This window comes from Canis aureus, chromosome 10 (assembly GCF_053574225.1).
Source record: "Canis aureus isolate CA01 chromosome 10, VMU_Caureus_v.1.0, whole genome shotgun sequence".
Classification (NCBI taxonomy): Eukaryota; Metazoa; Chordata; class Mammalia; order Carnivora; family Canidae; genus Canis; species Canis aureus.
Genome location: NC_135620.1, coordinates 3,524,799 through 3,540,779, shown reverse-complemented (window position 1 = coordinate 3,540,779; position 15,981 = coordinate 3,524,799). Strand labels below are relative to the sequence as shown.

General features: G+C 43.7%; 1 protein-coding gene across 1 annotated transcript in view; it reads right to left on the bottom strand.

Annotated features, from left to right (window-relative positions):
* ADAMTS2 (ADAM metallopeptidase with thrombospondin type 1 motif 2) overlaps nucleotides 1–15,981 on the bottom strand; it is a 225,139-nt gene that overhangs the window by 152,851 nt on the left and 56,307 nt on the right. The gene's annotated exons all lie outside the window — the stretch shown is intronic.

Below are 15,981 nucleotides of genomic sequence, written 5' to 3'. Positions count from 1 at the left end.
GGTGGACCACAGGGCATACTGCCTGGCAGTGGGCACCATGGATGGAGCAGGCATCCCTGCAGCTGACCACAGTCCCCATGCTCCCACCACCTATCCATTCATCCACATCGGTCACTGGTCCAGACTCTACAGCAACTTAACTGCTGTCTCCCCCAAGACGGGGCCGTACCCCTCCCATGCAGAAAAGCCTTCCCTGGACCCCTGTCCCCACCAGGATTCAGGCTGTTCCATACTCTGGCAGCCAAGACTCTCAGCCTGCCACTGCCCTGCCAGCCCCTGGCTCACACACCTCTCACGCCAGTGTCTGGGACAATCCCATCCTTCCAAGACAGCACTCACAGTTGGCCCTCCTCACCTTGGCCTTCTGGTGAACTCCCATTCTCCCTTCCGCACCTCGTTCAGATGCTCCAGCTGCCATCTCGCCCTCAAGTGCAGGCACATGGCCCTGCCCTCCCTTTGGCTATCCAGCCATCACCACCCCATCTAGCTCCCATGCTTTTGATTTTCCATCTGTTAGCTATAAATCAGTAGTCTCAGAGTGGGGGCCCCCTGCTGTGTTAACCTGCGGATGTATTTCCTTTAGATCACACATTTATGACCCACCCAGGGGGTTGAGGGTTTTTTTTTTTAAACCACTTTATTGAAATATGATTGGCATGTAAAAAGATGTGCGTAATGTATACAACTATACAACTCCATGAGTTTGGGTATGAGTATACACTCATTTCCACCATCACTACCAAGGGCATAAACATATCCATTATCTCTCAAAGTATCCTCTTACCCTTTCATCATCATTTTTTCATGATTAGAACATTTTTTTATAATATTGACCCTCCTAGTAAATTTTAAGTACATGATAGAATATTGTTAGCTATAGGCATGGTACTGTATAATAGATCTCCAAAACTTATCTTGCATAACTGAAATTTTGTACCCTTTGACCATCACCTCTCATTTGCCCCTTCCCCCAGTCCCTGGCAACGACCATTCTACTCTCAACCACTACTGTACTCTCCCCTGCTATGAGTTTGAGTATTTTATTTTAAAGATTTATTTATTTATTTTAGAGAGACAGAGAAAGAGGGAGAGTATGCATGAGGGTATGGGCAGAGGGAGAGAGAGAGAGAGAATCCCAAGCAGACCTCCCATTGAGCATGGAACCCCACATGGGGCTTGATACCACAACCCTGAGATCATGACATGAGCCAAAATTAAGAGTCAAACAGATGCCTAACCAACTCAGCCACCCAGACACCCTGAGTTTGAGTCTTTCAGAGTCTACATTTGTCTTTCTGTGTCTAGTTTATCTCACTTACCATAATACCTTCCAGTTTTCAACCATGTTGTTTCAAATGGCAAGAACTCCTTCTTTATAAAGGCTGAATAACATTCCATTGTATATGCAAACCACATTTATCAATTTGCCATCTACAGATGGACATTTAGGTTGCTTTCATGCCTACTGTGAAAAAGGTTTAATGAATATGGAAGTACAGATATATCTCCAATATTTTGTTTGCACTTCCCTTGGATATATAGGTAGAAGTGGGACGACTGGATCACATGGCGGTGCTATTTTTAATTTTTTGAGGACCCTCCTTAGTGACATATGTGACATAGTGAGAACCAATTCACATTCCACCAACAGTGCATGAGGGTTCCCTATCTCCACACCCTTACTGACACTTATTTTATACTTTTCATAATCATTCCAACAAATGTGAAGATGATATGGTTGGTTTTGATTTGCATTTCCCTGATGTTGAACACCTTTATGTACTGATTGATCATCTGTATGTCTTCTTTGAAAAAATGTTTAATTCAGGCCCTAGGCCCATTTGTAATCAGATTATGCTTTGAGTTGCGTAACTTCTTTGTGTATTTTGAATATTAACCTCTTATCTGATAAATGGTTTGCAATATTTTCTTCCACTCCATAGGAAGCTTTTTCATTTTGTTGATGGTTTCCTTTGCTGTGCAAAAGCTTTTTAGTTTGATGTAGTCCCAACTTACTGATTTTTGCTTTGGTGGCTTATGCTGTTGGTGTCATATCCAAAAAATCATTGTCGAGACCAATGTCAAGGAGTTTTTTGCCTGTATTTTCTTCTAGTTTTAAGGTTTTCGGCCTTAAACTGAAGTCTTTAATCAATTTAGGGTTAACTCTAGTGACTGGTGTAGGACAGGGGTCTTGTTTCACTCTTTGGCAAGTGACTACCAACATCATTTACTGAAGAGATTCTTTTCCCATCTAGTATTCCCAGATTATGTTTGACCATCCCATCGGTCAAACATAATCTGACAGTATGTGTGGGACTACTTCTAGGCTCTCAATTGTATTCTATTAGTTGATGTGTCAATAACATACTGTTTTGACTACTGTAGCTTTGAGGTCTAGTTTGAAATTAAAAAAAAATGATGCCTCCACTTTTGTTCTTCAGATTGCTTTGACTATTTGGGGTCTTTGGTGGTTCACAAATTTTAGGGTTGGTTTTCTACCAGAATTTGGAATTTTGATAGGGTTCCATTGAATCTATAGATGGTTCTGGGTAGTAGGACATTTTAATATTATTAACTCTTCTGATCCATGAACACAGTATATCTTTCTTTTTTTTCCCATTTTATTTTTATTTTTTTTACTTTTTTTTTAATTGGAGTTCAATTTGCCAACATATAGCATAACACCCAGTGCTCATCCCGCCAAGTGCCCTCCTCAATGCCCATCACCCAGTCACCCCAACCCCCCGCCCACCTCCCTTTCCACTACCCCTTGTTCACTTCCCAGAGTTAGGTGTCTCTCATGTTTTGTCACCCTCACTGATATTCTCACTCATTTTCTCTCCTTTCCGCTTTATTCCCTTTCACTAATTTTTAGACTCCCCAAATAAATCTTTCCATTTATTTGTATCTTCTTCAATTTCTTTCATCAATATCTTTTTTTTTTTTTTTTTTTTTTTTTGGTGTATAGGTCTTTCACTTCCTTGGGTAGATTTATTCCTAATTATTATAGCATTTTAGAGCTATTATAAATTAAATTGTTTTTTCTTTTTCAGATAGCTCACTGTTAGTGTATAGAAATTTAATTGATTTTTCTATGTTGATTTTTGTATCCTGAAACTTTAATAAATTTGGTGATTAATTCTAACAGTTTTTAGTGCAGTCTTTAGGGTTTTCTATGTATATAAGATCATGTAACCAGGAAACTTGGACAATTTTATTTCTTCTTTTCCTTTTTGGGTGCCTTTCCTTTATCTTGCCTGACTGTTCTAGTTAGAAGTTCTAGTACTGGGGCACCCAGATGGCTTAGAAGAGTGTGTGACTCTTGATCTTGGGGTCATAAGTTCAAACCCCACATTGGGTGTAGAAATTACTATAATGAATAAATAAATAAACTTTAAAAAAAGAAGAAGTTCTAAAAAATAAATAAATAAATAAATTTTAAAAAGAAGTTCCAGCACTAAGTTGCATAGGCGTGGTGAGAGTGGGCCCCCTTGTCTTGCTCATGATCTTAGCAGGAAAATGTTTAACCTTTATAGCTGCAGGCTTGTCACATACATGACCTTTATTATGTTGAGCTACATTCCTTCTATAACCAATTTGTTGAGAGTTTTATCATGAAAGGAGGCTGAGTTTTGTCAAATGCTTCTTCTACATCTATTGAAATGATCCTAAAAATTTTATTTTTCATTCTGTTAAAGTAGTGGATCACACTTATTGATTTGCATATGTTGAAACAACCTTGCATCCAGGGATGAATTCTACTCGATCACATACATGATCCTTTCAATGTTCTGTTGAATTCAGTTTGCTAGTATCTTGTTAGGAATTTTGCAACTATATTCATCTGGGATATTGGCCTATAGTTTCCTTTTCTTGTAGCATCCTTATCTGGCTTTGGTATAAGGGTAATGATGGCCTCATAAAACAAGTTTGGGAACATTCCTTCCTCTTGGATTTTTAGGAATAGTTTGAGAAGGACTGGCATTAACTCTTGAAATGTTTGGTAGAATTCACCTGTGAAATCATCTATGACAGGGCTTTGCTTTGTTTGGAAATATTTTTGATTACTAGTTGAATCTGCTTACTCATTATTGAGTAAAATCTGTTTAGATTTTCTATTTCTTCCTGATTCAGTCTTGGTAGGTTGTACATTTCTACGAATTTGTCCATTTCTTCCAGGTAGTCCAATCTTGTTGTATAAGTATTCTGTATAAATACATATTCATAGTATTCTCCTATGATCCTTTAATATTTCTGCGATGTCAGTTGTAATATCTTTTAAATTCTTATTTACATCTTAATTTTATTTGGCTTTGTTGATCCTTTTTATTGTTTTTCTGTTCTCTACTTCATTTATGTCTGCCATGATCTTTGTTATCTCTTTTCTTTAGCTAACTCTAGGCTTAGTTTGTTCTTCTTTTCCAAGTTCCTTAAGGTATAAAGTTAAGTTGTTTATTTGAGACCTTTATTTTTTTATTGTAGGTATTTATCACTATAAACTTTCTTCTTAGAACTGCTTTTGCAGGGACGCCTGGGTGGCTCAGCGGTTGAGCATCTGCCTTAGGCTCAGGTCCTGATCCTGGGTCTGGGGATGGGGATTGAGTCCCACATCAGGCTCCCTGCGAAGAACCTGCTTCTCTCTCTGCCTAGGTCTCTGTTTCTCTCTCTGCATCTCTCATGAATAAATAAATAAAATCTTTAAAAAAAAAAACTGCTTTTGCGGTATCATAGAAGTTCTGGTGTGCTGCGTTTCCACTTTTGTTTGTTTCAAGATATTTTCCCAATCTCCCTTTTGATTTCTTCTTTGACCCATGCGTTGTCCAAGAATGTGTTGTTTAATTTCCACATATTTGTGAATTTTCCAGTTCTCCTCCTGTTGTTGACTTCTAAGTTTCTTACCACTATAATCAGAAAAGTTACTTGGTATGATTTCAGTCTTTTGAGAGGGAGAGAGAGGAAGAGAGAAAAAGAGAGAGAGAGAGGCATACAGAGGGAGAGGGAAAGCAGACTCCCCACTGAGCAGGAAATCTGATTCAGGGCTCCATCCCAGGACCATGAGATCATGACCTGAGCTGAAGGAAGACACTTAACCAACTGAGCCACCCAGGCACCCCTTCACATATTATGTTACTAATTAGCACCGTTTTGTTTCAACTTGAAGAATTCTCAGCATTTCGTTAAGGTGGGTCTAGTGTGATGAGCTCTCCTCAGCTTTTGCTTGGCTGGTAAAGTCTTTATCATGTCTTCATTTCTGAAGAACAAGTTTGCAAGATAAGGTATTCTTTGTTGGGTTTTTTTTTTCTTTTATTTCAGCACTCTTAATATATCCTCTCAGTTCTGTTGACCAGCAAAATGTCTGCTGAGAAATCCACTGAGAACTTTATAGGGGTTCTCTTATAGGAGATACATTTTTTCTCTTGCTGCTTTTAAAAATATCTCTTCGTGATTTTAGACAGTTTTATTATAATGTGTCTTACAGAAGATCTTTTTAGATTGAAATTTGGGGGTGATTTTCATAAAGTTGGATGTTCAAATGTCTCCCAAGGTTTGGGAAGTTCTGAGCCATTTTTCTTTATTTTTTTTTTTAAAGATTTTATTTATTCATCCATGAGAATGCACAGAGGGGAGAGAGAGAGAGAGGCAGAGAGAGAAGCAGGCTCCATGCACCGGGAGCCCGACGTGGGATTCGATCCCGGGTCTCCAGGATCGTGCCCTGGGCCAAAGGCAGGCGCCAAACCGCTGCGCCACCCAGGGATCCCTGAGCCATTTTTCTTTAAATGAACTCTCTGCCCCTTTCTCCCTCTCTTCTCCTTATGGGACTCCACTAATGTGTAGATTGTTTCTCTTAGTGGTGTCTCATAAGCTTTCCTCATTCCTTTTCATTCTCTTGCTCCTCTGACTGGATAATTTCAAATAATCTGCATTCTAGCACACTATCTTTTCTATGTGATCCTGTCTGCTGTTGATGCTCTCTATTGAATCTTTCACTTCAAAAACTGTATTTTTAAGCTCCAATATCTGTTTGGTTCTTTTTTATGGTTTCTATCTCTTTGTTCAACTTTTCAATTTGTTAAATTGTTTGTCCTCTCCTAAAGCTCTCTGAACAACTTTGGAACAATTATTTTGAATTCTTTATCAGGCTACTAATGTATCTCCATTTCTTTCAGATAGTTACTGGGAGTCTACTGTCTTCCTTTGATGGTGTCACATTTTTCTGATTCTTCAAAATCCCTGTAGTCTTGCATAGGTTTCTGCACATTTTCAGGCTTTATGAACTGACTTCGTTAAGAAAAGACCTTTACCTGCAGGTGGGAGCACACTGGCTCATGCTGTGACCCCAGATCTAGTGGGCAAAAGCAGGGCACCAATTGCAGGGGGTGTGTGGTGGCTCTGAGACCAGGAAGAGGCAGGGTGGGTAGGGAGGACAGGATGTCTCATTGACTTAGGCTGCTAGGATCCACAACATTGACAGCTGTGTGGTCTTTGCTGAGTACTGCAGGAGTCTCCAATGGCTATAAGCACTGTTGGGATCTTTGGGGGCACCTCCAGGTCCAGTGACTAAGGATCAGGGTAAAGAGTGGTGGTGGCCAGAGCTATCGGTAAGCACATACTCAGCTGTGGGGACCAGATGCAGATGCCTGGGTAGTGACAGGGTCTGGTTGCAGACATACACACGACAAGCTCCAGAACCCACGGCCAAGAACCAGAGCCAACTATAGGCAACTAGCAGTTACCAACAACCCGGCTGTCAATGTGCACTCCCATGACTGCAGGGTCCCACCATGGGTGCACACGTGGCAGTGGAGGTTGGTGACTACGAGTCAGGTCAGTGGCATGCATGTGCACAGCTGGAGGGGCTAGCCTTGTGTGTCCATGGCTATGGGGATCAGCCACAGGGTCTAGGCTGGTGTTTTGCACTTGTGTAGCCACAGAGGCCAGGGCAGGCTGCTGATGCAGATCCCATGCTTAAGGGGATGGGAGGAGGGAGCGGGATGATTCAAGCAGCTAGTTTCTGTGAATATGAAAGCCTTTGGGGTGAAACCTAAGTGGTAAAATCTGAGGGATCCACAGCAGCTGTGCTGGCCACTGGTGAAAGCTGCTGGTACCCCCTGCATAGTAGACGACTGGGAACCACGGCCACTCCTCATGCTAGTAACTCCTGCCCTTCTTGTTCCAGGCTGTCTCTATACATCTCAGCTTCACTGGCTTCTGGATGGGATGACATGGACTGGGTCCTTTGTTCATTGCCCAGAGAGGCTGGGAAGCTGCTTGCTCATCCCACTCTCCCTCTCCCAGTGTGGGAAAGTCTTTAGTGCTGGGGAGTTCCCTCTTGGCACTGAGCAGTGCTGGCCTGGGGGACAGGATGATGTAAACAAAATGAAGCTGCCTTCCTTTTCTTCTTGGGCCTTTTTTCTCAGGGTTTTTGTTCTACTGCATTGCTAAAGTTTTTTAAGTGGACTCCTGAGCTCTCCCAGAGATGTTGTTTGTGGATAGCTGCCTAATTATTCATCTTTGTTGGGGGATGGAGGCTGAATCCTCTACTCTGCCAATTTGGTGACCTCACTCAGGGCTTTTTAGAAGCCTAAATTAGTTGCTCCAACTTAAGAATCAGAGGATTTCACATAAATGACCAGATTTTCAAATTCTCAAAACATCAGAACAGCTGGCACTTCCTGTTGCTCATCTGACATGCTGGCTTAGCTGGCACTAGCTAGGGGTTCCCTCACGTTCTCCTCTCAAGCCTCCAGAGACAGCACAGGCATGCCAACACCTTGACTTTGGCCTCCAGGCCTGTGAGAGAATAAGTTTCTCTTGTTTTCAATAATGTGTTACATCAGCTGCAGGAAACTAACAAGGGTCCCAGTGGACAGTGGGAAGAAGGGGGTAGTCATTCTCTGAGGGACACAAGATGAGAGAAGCAGGAGCGGCAACCCCCCTGAAGACATGAGTTTGCATCTTGGACTTTCTGGGAAGGGGTCCAAGATGCAGAGAAAGGGGAGGAGCCAGAGCTATGGGGGCCAAGATTAGGGTGCCAAGGTCACCAGTCTGTAGGAGGAGAGAGGGGAGGACAGGCCCCATGGGAACTCTGCAGGCCCCTACACTCTGATTCATGCCTAGATCCCAGGGTCCCACTAGGCCAGGCGGGGAGTGAGCGAATGTTTGCAGATGAGTGAATAAATGATCCAAAAACAATGAGACATGTCCTCTGAGACACAGACAAGAAGGGCAGGGACACCATGGGCCATCCCCTTGCACTGCCATGCAGGTGAGGGTGGACAACAGCAATAGTTACTTTCTCTAGTGCCATTGGCCTCTCCCATGTTTGTGGTTTGGGGGCAGACTGGTGTCTCAAATCCATCTTATTAATAGAACCCATTCAAGTACACGTGGGACCTACCTGCAGCACAGTAGCAGGTGAGTGGTCCAGAGTTAGTGTTCTGGGTTCCCAGCATGACTTGTCTGGTCAGATGACCTCACCCAAGGCACTAAGGCTTCTTGGGCCTCCAATTACTCACCCATAGTTGGGGTTGGTCATCCCTCCCCCTCATATGGTTGCTGCAGGAGCATTTGCACTCTGGGACATGGAACTAGGGCACAGGTTGACGGTGCTCAGCAACCCATGTGATGTCATCCACCTGCTTGCTCTCCATATGAGAAAACTGAGACCTAGGGGTGGGAAGGCCTGCCAGAAACACACAGGATCAAGAAATCAGAGCCCAACCCCAGGTGGAAGGAGCATTTCCTGGGTGGGTCCCTAGGCCAGACCAGGCCTATTATGGCAATTAGAGCAGGACAGTAGGACATCAGCAAACAGCAAGGTAATCCCCTCATCTGAAGGGACTCTTGCACCCCAGGTTGGGAGTCTATGCCACAGGCCTACAGCCCTAGGGTTATTCTGAAGGGACCCAATGTGACAACAACCCAGAACCAAACCTGGTGAAGAGCAGCCCTCTCTGACCTCAGAGATCCCAGGGCAGTTAGAGGTTTCCCCATATGCCAGAGGTCAGGCTCTCCTCCCTGGCTGGTCTCCTGGTAGGCTGACCCTAGGGAACTCAATCTGTTTGATGCTCTCCTGGCCCTTGCCAGAGTCAGGAAACCAGGGCCCAAATTGGCCTGGTTGCCTGGCAGGGACCCTTCCAAACACCCATCTGAAGGGCACTTGAGTTCACGGAGATAAATCTGAAGTATGATGGCAGTTTACTCAGATTTCTTCATGAAACCAGAGACCTCTAATGGACAGTGTTCACAAATGGACAAGTCAGACATACCTCACCAGCATCAACCCATCTCTTCCAGGTATCGATGGAATACACACATGATGTCATACTGATGACCATGGGTGGCACCTGCCCCAAGGCCAGTGGCTGACCTCACTGAGTCCAGAGGCTGACCATCTGAGACTACACGGTCTGCCCACCTCAAGACCAGAACTGCCACCCCAGAACCAGTAAATGACCATCTGAAACTAGCATTTGGTCACCTCTCCAGACCACTGGCCCAAATAAACTTGGCGAGGGGCTCTTCAGAAAGAAAGTGAGGTTCATCTCATTGCCTGATTTTCAAGCATCTTGGTATCCACCCCAGGAATGATCTGTCTAAAAATCTGCAAAAGAAAATTGACAAGAGAACAAGGTACAGAACGTGGGCTACATTTCACTGAGTTTTTTCCAGGACTCTGATTTTCCTGCTACCAGTAGCAAGTGTATCTGTTTCTATATATAATTTTTATTAATAAGAATCTGTTTTCTCTCCCACTTAATAACCATTTAAAGTAGTCCCTGAAGCACACTGGTCTGAAGGACACTCCATCGGGAGCCTAACTGCATCTGTCCAGCCTGGTGCCCCTTGGTGGGGCTGGCACCCTAACACTGGCTCTTACTGCAAACTTACTCTGCTCTTGAACTCTGTGACCATCCAACCGAGCCAGGAGGGAGGCTCACAGGGAGGACTCTATACCTGACCCTCAGGTGCTACTGTAGGGGCTTAGAGCCTGGTGTCTCTTTGGTCATCAGATCAATTCCCTGGTTCTCAAAACTTGGTGAATTATAAGATGCCTGCCCTACTCCTTCCATCTATGCTCTGTGTTTCTTTGTTGTCTGGCTTATGATGAAGTAGTCACTAGGAAAATAAGGGTTAAAAAATTTATAAGAACCTAAAGACTTAACAGCTATCCTCTATTACTTTGAATTTTAAAGTGTTCAAAACACTGACATTATGAGAGCTGAGGTCTCTCTGGAAAGCAAGCATGCATCCTGTTCCCATCTCAAGGCCCTCAGTTCACTGTCCTCACTGGCTCCTTTAGTGGGAGCTGTGGGTTGTAGCATGCAACAGGATTCCACATGTGCGTGACGGGGACCAAGGCTGTTACTCAATCTTGCCATTCTTGTGGACCTCTACTACCAAGACTGGAGGGTGCCTATCGGGATTGCAGTGGTGACAATCGAGAATAGAAAGAAGAAGAAGAAGAAGAAAGAAGAAGAAGAAGAAGAAGAAGAAGAAGAAGAAGAAGAAGAAGAAGAAGAAGAAGGAGGAGGAGGAGGAGGAGGAGGAGGAGGAGGAGGAGGGAGAAGAAGAAGAAGAAGAAGAAGAAGAAGAAGAAGAAGAAGAAGAAGAAGAAGAAGAGAAGAAGAAGAAGAAGGAGGAGGAGGAGGAGGAGGAGGAGGAGGAGGAGGAGGAGGAGAAAGAGAAGGACTCTGACAGAAGACAAGGCAGCAGACATCTGCATCGGCTTGCTGTCACCCAAAACTCAACCTTGCTCTGAAACACACATACACACCAGCATTTGCCAAAGGAATCCTCCAAAATGCTGGCATCTGGTAAGATTTCCATTTCTGGAGCTATTTTAGCTCTGACAGAACCATATCCCTTCTTCTCTCCTCCCTTTTGGTAGTGATGGTCTAGTGAGTGCATGCCAAAATGGGATCCGCCCGTTCTGGGGCATCTTTCATTTCCCAGGCACCTGGGGAAGATGAGGGCAGCCCTGGAAGCCTTATTGCGGAGGCAGGCCTGGACCCCAACCACCACCTATGACAGGCCTGAGAACTGAAGTTCCATGGGATTTAAGCTACTCTGTCCCAGCCAGCAGGGGCTCCTTCACAGTTCAGCACCAGAGAGGATGTTTTACATATTCATGTTTTCACTTTTCCAAAAGGAACACCAGTCATCTGTGAGGAGCACTGGCCACCAGCAGGTGAGAGAAAAACCCTGTGGAAATATCTGTCCTCTCCTCTAGGTTTTCAACAGCAATTGCTCTGCACCTCCCAGAACATCCTCTTCTGGAGAAGCATGTCTGTGGATGCCCTTGGGGCAGAGTCCCCACCTCCCTTGCTCTCTGCCACACTTGGTGGGCCCATGTGGCCCTTACCCTGTGCCATCCACCCCCCTCCTTCCTCTTGGGGAGCCATCCCTCCCCTCAGTGTGCAGGCCAGAGCATACTTCCCAGCTGGAGGGGAAGCTGTTGCTGGAGCTAGGCCTCGTAGTGTTTTCCTGAGCCAGGTGACCGCAGAGAGGTCACTGAGCACAGGATCCTGAGCCTGTGTACCACAAAGCCTCGGTAAGCCCATTTAGAAGGCCCTGCCCTTTCTCAGACCTGGTCTCAGGCCCCTCAAGATCCTCTGCTCCAGAAAAATCCCTCTTTTGCCCAAAGCTGCCCCTACAGTTTCCGATGTTCAAAATCACGAGGCCCCAACAGACACATGTCATCAGAACCAAGCCCCATACCCAGTCAAGTGCTAAGGAAAGCTGGAGCCCACTTTGAAGGACAGAGTGAAGGGAGAGACTAGATAGGGGGAGCAAGCACTGGATACAGAGCCAGGAGACCTGGCTTCAAATCCTGGTCTGAGGCCAGTCCTGTTCCCTCTGCCGCCCCTAGTTCCCTCATCTGCAACATGAGAAGCTGGGCCAGGTGAGCTGTGAGTTAGGCATTGGTCATTTTTCCATTAATTCCAACAGGACCTAGGAGAGCTCCAATAGAAAGACCCCAAACAACTAAGAGAAGGAAACCCACTCCTCCCCTGGATCATTGCCTCTGCCTGCAAAAGAAAGGCCAAGGCCTCCCTGGAGGGCATGGCAGCTTGCTCTCCATCCCTGGGCAGATCCCCACACACCCCACTCCTTGCCTGAGATCCTTTTGTGTCTCAATGTGGTAAGCCTCTCTCTGCCAGTCATTCCTAAGGGGTGTGATGGTACCTGAGTGACCTCCAGCTTGAGTCCCCAATGTACATTAGGTGTTCTACAGGGTCTTTAAATATGATGTAATTTCAACCCCCCCTCAAAAAAAAATTCTGTAAGGTGGAACACTCCACCTCAGGGGACTCTAAGGCTCAAAGAAGTTAAACTACTATATCAGATCTCCCAGTGGGGCAGAAGCAGACTTGGAAACACAGGCCTGCCCCCCAACACCAGCCCACAGGAGATCCAGTGCGGAGGACATCAAACTCCCACATTCTCTTCACTGCCATCACAACTCTTGCCTTACCTAGTTTGTTAAATTCTAGCTAGATAATCCTGTAGGCTAAGACTCTGAGCCTGAATCCTGATCTCTCTCTGTTATAAAAAAAATTGAAGAGGCATTAAAGACTTGTTAGCATCAAACTGAGACTCTCTTTGATTCAATCTGAAAGTTTAAAATAGAATTGAGAGAGGAATAACTTTCTCACTATGAGACTCATGCTTTTTTAATACATAACAGCTTTACTGAGCTCTAATTCACATATCATACAATCACCCACTTACACAGTGTATAATTCAACCATCACCACAATCAATTTTAGAACATTTTTTATCACTCCCCCCAAAAAAACCTGTATTCATTAGCAGTCACTCCCATATACCCCCAGCCTCTTCCCTACACATGCACAAGCCAGCCCCTGGAAACCACTGATCTATTTTCTGTCTCTATGGATTTGCTTATTCTGGACATTTCCTATAAAAAGAATCATACAGTATGTGATTTTTTGTGGCTAGCTTCATTCACCTAACATAATGTTTTCAAGATTCCCATGCTGTAGAATAGGTCAATACTTAAATTCCTGTCTTACTATCAACTAATATTCCATTGTAGACATGTGCCACACTTTATTTATCTATTCATTGGTTGATAGACATTTGCACTGTTTTGACTCTTTGGCTCTTGTGAACAGTCATGCACAAGTTTTTTGTGTGGTCAGAGGTTCTCATTTCTCATGGCGATACACCTAAAAGTGGAATTGCTATGTCATATGGTAACCCTATGCCACACGATTTCCCAAAGCAGCTATCCCATTTTACATTCCCACCAGTGGGGAGTGAGAAAGCAACGGTAAGTATTCCGACTTCTCCACCTCCTTGCCAAACACTTGTTATTACCTATCTTACTTCTTCTAGCCATCCTAATTTGTGTGGGGTACCATCCCACTGGGGTTCTGATTTCAATTTCTCTGATGACGAAAGATGTGACAAATGTGCTTACTGGCCATTTGTTTCTCTTCTCTGGAAAAATGACTAGTCAGAACGATTGCTCATTTTGCAATTGGATTATTTTCATTTTTTCATTTTTTCATTGACTTTAGTAAAAGTTCTTCACATATTCTAGATTCAAGTCCCTATTGGACACATGATTTGCAAACATTTCCTCTCATTTTATAAGTTGTCTTTTCACTTTCTTGACAGTGTTCTTTGAAGTTATAAAGGATATTCATAAAGTCCAACTTATTCTTTTGTTATTTGTGCTTTTGGTGTGCAAGGCTTTGCCTAACCCAAAAGAATAAAGACCTACTTCTCTACTTGTTAAGAGGAGTTTTAGCTCTTACCTTTGGATCTACAATCCATTTTGAGATTAAAATTTTTACCTTGTATGAGGCAGGAGTCCAAATTCATTCTCTTGCATGTGGACATCCAATTGTCCCAGCACCATTTGTTGATGAGACTATTTCTTCCTCCATTGAATGGTCTTGGCATCCTTGTCAAAAATTAATGTGAGGATTTATTTCTGGATCCTTAGTTTTGCTTCACTGATCTGTATGTCTATCCCTCTGCCAGTACCACATCATCTTGAATGCTGTAGTTTTGTAGTAAGTTTGGAAAGCAGAGAGTGTGAGTCCTCTAAGTCTGTTTTTCTTTTTCAGTGTTGTTTTGGCTATTCTGGGTCTTTTATATTTACATATGAACTTTAGGATCACCTTGCCAATTTCTGCCAAGAAGCCAGCTGGGATTTTGATAAGATCCAGTGCTTTCTCAATGTCATGTTCAGTGCCACATTAATCCATCTCTTTTGCTAATGCTTAGGGAACAATGGCCTAGAGAAATGGCCTAAGAACTTGAAGTCTACAAACTAACCAAGCGTGTGACCTTGAGCAAGTCAGAGCCTCCAGGAGCAGGGGACACACTGTGGGAGCATGCGCCCTACCTCTGCTGCTGTACAGAATTTTCTCCACAGCATCAGCTGCACTTTATACCCTTCCTCTTCATTCCTCACCTGCTGCTTTATGCAACCCAGGCTTGATTTCAAAATCCAATTCTCAAAAATGGGGAAATCACAGATTGAAAGTACCAGAACTGGCCTCTGCATCCATTCCACTGTGATAATTATTATTACAAACCAGATGTTGTTTACCATACATTCTGGAAAGGAAAGTTATGCAACGTAAAAAATAACTCCTAATTCAACTTTAATAAGTTGGGGTAAAAATTGTCAAACAAGTCAATAAAAATGAGAGAGGGTATAGGAAGGACAAAAGAAGTAGTTTATTTGCAATGAATTTCTTAATCTCCCATAGAAGGATCAACAGTTACTGATAAGCTGCTAAAGTTGATAAATACTAATTTAAGAAACCTATTTGAACTTGTAAAACCTACAAAGCTAATATACAGCCTCCAAATTACTGGAAATGAAGGAGATTAAATCATATAGTGAATATGTAAGATGAGAAAAACAACACAAGACTGTAAAAACAGAAAATGTAAATAAGATGACAGCAGTAACAAACATATCTGTTGTAACAATAAACATAAATGGTCAGATTGCTTTCAAAAATCTCTTTGACTTGCACAAATTTTACAAATTTACGCTAAGTCTAAAGAGTTTTGCAGACAAGACTTTTTTACCGCTTAAAGAACAAATACATCCATGATGCACCGTTGACTAAGAAAGGCAGGCCCAGTTGCCAGTATGATGCCCTTATGTAAAGTCACTCATATCTCTGTGCTGAATGTTAGCTGAGACTGATAAATCAGGGCATGGCCTCCAAGTCACTCTCTTCAATTCCAAAGCTGACGTCAGGACCGGTTGTGTATTCTGAGCTTCGGTGCTGCTGCTACAAAATGAGAATAATGGTATTTGCATACCTGGTGTGAGGGTTAAATGAGATATAGCACTCAGCACAGTGCCTAGTACACTAGCCAGTTATTATCATTAACATGAAGTGAGAAGGGTCTGGAAATATGTGCCACAAAGGGTTAACAGTGTTAAGGTTTGGGGTGGGTTTTGCTTTTTTATTAGTATTTTCTGTATTTTTTGAGATGTTTACAAAGGACTTATAGCAAAAGATTCAAAGAAAGGAGCAGGGAAGGAGTGGGGAGAGGAAGAGAAAGATAAGGGAGTAAAATAGGATAGACAAGATGCTGGCCTGGCAGTCTTTCCCACTAAATGAGGCAGCACCAGGGTGGCTCCCAAGGGAGCTGGCCTGTCCAGCCTGTGAGAGTCCAGACTATCCCACACTCAGCCTCTGAGCATAGGAGCACCAGAGAGGGCCTCCAGGAAATGCAGCTGGCCTCCTGGCCTGGCCAGGGCAGAGGGGTCAGTGGGTCAGGCTCAGACCCTGGGACCATGACGGCCTGCCCATCCATCACAAGAACTGCCACCCATTCCTGACAGATGCTCCAGCTGACATTTCCCAGGTCTTGCTCAGCACGAAGACCGCGTCGGGGAATGTCCCCAGTCACAAATTAACATTCACATAAATAACAGGGTGCTCTCCACTAAAAAAGAAAAATGACTCTCGC